At 38.9% G+C, this 4,784-nt stretch overlaps 1 non-coding gene across 1 annotated transcript; it reads right to left on the reverse strand.

Moving 5' to 3' along the window:
• Window positions 1-3,684: 3,684 nt before the first annotated feature.
• On the reverse strand, window positions 3,685-3,793 carry LOC141635512 (small nucleolar RNA R71). Its single transcript, XR_012540195.1, has one exon. It is a non-coding gene; the product is annotated as a small nucleolar RNA R71 (small nucleolar RNA).
• Between the last annotated feature and the right edge of the window lie 991 nt (window positions 3,794-4,784).

The raw sequence follows: 4,784 nt of genomic DNA on the forward strand, positions 1-4,784 counted from the left end.
GGTATCTCAGTCGATCGACTGGCTTGTGCGGTCGATCGACTGTGCCGCGACTCCAGGGGCTTCTGTTCCTGTCATCCTGGTCGATCGACTGCCCAGTCTGATCGATCCACCGCCTTCATTGTTGTACCTGTTCACGACCATTCCACTGCTGTGTTTGGTCGATTTGCGGAGTTGAGGGAGTCTTGTCTCCACTTTATTCTCCGATTCATTTCTGTTTTCTTCTGTTTTCTTAGTTTGCACATAATTTTGCGTTTCGAAGATTGTTTTCTCAGAATTACGCGCGGTACTTTTGTTTCTTTTCAGGTACCTTATGGTAGCATTGCTGGCTACTGAAACCTCCTGACTCACGCTGGTTTGGGGAGGTTTCCTTTTGCGCTTAAAATCTTGTGAGTTTCCGAGTTCCTTTTCATGTCAATTTTAGTTAATTTATCGCCATTCCCATTTCCCTTTTGTTTCTTTTATATGATTTTGCACAATGGGGACATTGTGTGATTTAGTTTGGGGAAGGGTTTTGCATTGCATTCACATGTTTTATTGCATTTCTGTTTCACGTTTATTGCACTTCAGTTTGCATTTGTTATTTCATTTCTCTTATATATAAAGAAAATTTAAAAAAATTGAAAAATTTAAAAAAATTTAAAAATGCATGTTTATTTTACATATAGGTTGAGTCGGAACGGTAATATTTCAATCATGACACTGCATTTTCAGCTGTTTTATGCCTAAGCGGTGCTTAATTGACATGTTATTAGTAGAATCACATATGCATAGTCTACGAGTTTTCGTTAATTTATTCGTTGAATCTTGAGACTTGACTTAGATTTTTGGCAAACTACATCATATTCTGAGTTTTAGAGCCTTATAACTGGTGTCATCCATGACCAGTTTATTTAGGATGAGATAGTTACTCCTTATGAGACATGTTACATCAATATGCATAAATATGAACTTAATCTGCTTAATACTTGTATGCATTCGGGTTTGTGGTTAGTTGACACATGTGGAAGAGGTTCCCCTTTATTCATTTTACCCATAAGCCCCACAAAAGCCAAATTTGCCCTTTTTGTCCTAAAAGCTACATTCCATATTTAGCCTACCCTTGTTGAGCTAGTAGGGATAGTCGTTCGGGAATATTATTTTGCATTTTGGTTTTTATGTCTCGTGTTGAGAATATGTTGGTGAAATGTTGAAGGGAAAGAAAAGAAAAAAAAATAAAGAAAAAAAATAGAAACAGGAATTCGAAAAAAAAAAAAAGAGAATCAGTCGGTCGACCGTCCCACTTGGTCGATCGACTGCCTGGTACAGTAGCGAGAAAAGAAAAATAACATGGTTGAAGTTTCAAGTAGATGGTGATTTTATTCCCATGTTTTATTATTATCATTTGGGGAATTACAGTTACAATTGGAGATTGTGAGATTTGTGCTAATCATTAGCACCGGTTTTATTGTTGAATCTTGAGCAAGAAGTTGGATGTTGTTATAATTTGGATCTGTAGTCACTAGCTTGGCTTTAACTCCTCTATTCCAAAATTATTTTAGCCCCTTATTACCCATAGCCTCACATATCAAAATTTACCTCGGCATGTGTCATGGTTTTTAATGGTTGGAATGCATATGTACGGTTGTAGAGATCATTTTCATATTAGATTGCAGGCATGTTCTTATAGGTCATAGTTAGGTGAGAGTCATTACAAAATTACTTCTTTCTATCTTTTACATATATTCACCTATGCTTATTTGTGTGATTTGAGCGACCCGTGAGAGTCAAATTTGATAAGTCTCTACGGTTAACGGTTAAACAGTTTTTTTTACGACTACATAACTCGTTTGCATGATTCATGATACGTGCATATTCTATACCCTTTATTTGCAATTTTGGCACGTATTTCCATGCATAATTGTTAGCTTGAGGCTACTATTTCTCCCGAAACGATTTACTTCGCAATTGCTATGATTTATTGTAGGAATGAGTGAAAGTGGGCTAAATCAAGCCTAAATCGTCCTCCGGAGGCAACTTCAGGGAAGCTTGGAAGAAGGGAGTTCGGATTCACTCGCCTTGGGATGCGTGCAATGGAGTGAAGAGCTGATTTGAAGAGAGAAAGAAGCCACTACACAGCTCAGTTGGTCGATCGACCAACATCACCAGTCGATCGACCAAGGAATTTCATCAGACGCTACTGTACAGCACTCACCAATCGATCGACCATGCTCATAAGTCGATCGACCAGTCTGCGAGCTGAGATTAATTCCTCGTGTTAGACTTTTAAAAGCCCAATTTGTAATTAACTTTTGGCATCGTTTATCAGTAGAACGTAGCTACAATTTTTAGGTTATGTTTTTGATTATTCAGAAACACTAGTTTTTTTTAGATCTAGTTTTTGGGAGAGACGACGGAATTCGAATCTCAATACTTTTGTTCATCAATCCTTAGTAAGCTTTAATTCAATTTACTCTTTCTTTAATTACTTGTTAATTCATTTCTTGCTTTTATCAATTTAATTTCAGCAATTCAGTTTTTATCCTTTCTCTTTAATTCAATTCAATCATGTCAAACTTTTTCTTTGCCTTTAATTTTGCAATTGTTGTAGTTTTAGTCATGAGTAGCTAATTGTCTTGATTGGGAACGAGGTGAGCCATGGCATAAATTAGGGTCGATTTATTAGTGTGATATTCTTCCGTATTGATCTTGTTTTCTTTTGATAAACCTTTTTACTAGATTAGAAGATTAGTAATTTAAATTATCATTATATTGGAATTTCCTTTGAGCGAAAGCTTTGAGATATTCTTGGGAACTAGAAGACCGTAAGGTTAATTTGAGCATTGATCGAAAGGCTTGCTCATATTCCCTGAGACCGTATTATAGGACCTCTGCTACCTTATTGACCTGACCTTAGCCATGGTGAACCGAAGTTCCCGATCTCTCTTTTATCTTGTTGAGAAATTTCATATTTAGCAATTAGTCATTAGAATCAACCAAATTCAAAACCCCCATTTAATTGTTACTTTTATAGACTGAAAATAGCAAACAAAAATTGATCTTGTCTCTCTGTGGTTCGCCCCTTATTATCACTAGCTATAGTTTTAGTTTGGAATTATAAATTTATTTTTGATAAAAACGACGGTATCAAATTTTGGCGCCGTTGCCGGGGAGACGGTTTAATTCTGTTTGCCTTATTTTTAGTTTATTTTTCTTGTCTCAAGGAACTTTGGTTTCTTGAGGCCGTTGCTTACCCTTGCTTCTAGTTTTGCTTTTGCACAGTTAGAAGACAGGTTTTTGAGAGGAAGACTTGAGTACTCTCAGTTTTGCGAATATGGCTACAATATATGATAATCTTCAGCCAAAGGAGCACCACCTTCCAAAGGAGCACGTGTTACCTACCCCTACTACCGGTAACTTTGAGTTTCGTTCCCCTTATATCGATTTAGTGGAGCGAAATCAGTTTGCTGGTCTACCAGATGAGGACCCCTTGAAGCATATGGAAATTTTCACGGACTCATCATTGTTCTATACCTATACTATTTGGGGTGACTCAGGATGAAGTAAAGGGGGTGATGTTCTTATACTCCTTGAAGGATTTGGCGCGAGATTGGTACCGCTACCTTGATTGGGTAGCAGCTGGAGTCACAGATTGGACATCTCTAGCATTAGCCTTCTACAAGAAGTACTTCCCACTTTCAAAGACTGATGCCTTGAGAAGTAAAATTACAAATTTCCAACAAGGAGCTGATGAGGGCTTTTGTGAAGCATGGGGACGTCTTAAAAGTTTGGTCCGAGCTGTCCCTCACCACGGTTTCCAGCAGTGGTACCTTTGCAACTTATTCTACAATGGTCTATATGATGATTACAAGTTCATCCTGGACGCAGCTGCAAATGGTAGGTTCCAAAACAATACCGGTCAGAATAAAGGTTGGAACACTATTGAGGAGATGGCAGTCCATAGAGCTGAGTTTGGGAGTTCACGTGGAAAATCACGTAAGCAAAGTGATGAAATGAGTGCCGTTGTGACACTCATTACTTCAATTACTGCCCGTCTCGAGAAGCTCGAGGTCTCTGAAGCTTCCAAGGAAAGAGTTGAAATTCCTGTTCATAATCCAGATGAGACCGCGGAGTTGAGAGAAATGGTCCAAACTCTTTTGGTTCAAGTGGCGAATATAGAAGCAGCCGGGATTGAGTCCTCAAAGAATTTTGTGAAGCAGTTGGAGAATATAAAGGCTAAGCAAGTCGCCAATTCTTCGAGCAAATGTGAAGGGCCAATTGAAACGATTAATGCCATTAATCTCAGAAGTGGCCTCTCTTATGAAGGTCCCGACAAGCCAAGAGGAGACTCGGGAAATGATGAAATAGTTTAATTTCTGGTGAAAAAACGAGCTTATTTGCCAGTACCACCAGTCGATCGACCAACAACAGCAGTCGATCGACTGGGATGTCAGATGGAAAAGTTTTTGATCAGAAACTATTCACGCCCAGCATAAGCAGTCGATCGACTGACACCAATGGTCGATCGACTGAGACTCCTGACGAAGAAGTTTCTGTCTAGGAACTGTTCACACCCAGCCAGATTGGTCGATCGACCACTCCTATAAGTCGATCGACCGGATCTCCAGTGTAGGACGCAAATCCGTCAACTAGTTTGCATGATTCTACAGTCATTGATGATTTGAAGGAAGTTTTAAACTTACGAAAGCCGAAGGTTGCTGATCCTACGGCAAGTGTTGCAGTCCCGTATCCGGAGCGTTTAAAGAATACTAAGCTGGAGCGCAAGTTTGGTAAGTTTTTGGAGATGA

The sequence above is a fragment of the Silene latifolia genome, chromosome Y (genome assembly GCF_048544455.1).
Source record: "Silene latifolia isolate original U9 population chromosome Y, ASM4854445v1, whole genome shotgun sequence".
Taxonomy (NCBI): Eukaryota; Viridiplantae; Streptophyta; class Magnoliopsida; order Caryophyllales; family Caryophyllaceae; genus Silene; species Silene latifolia.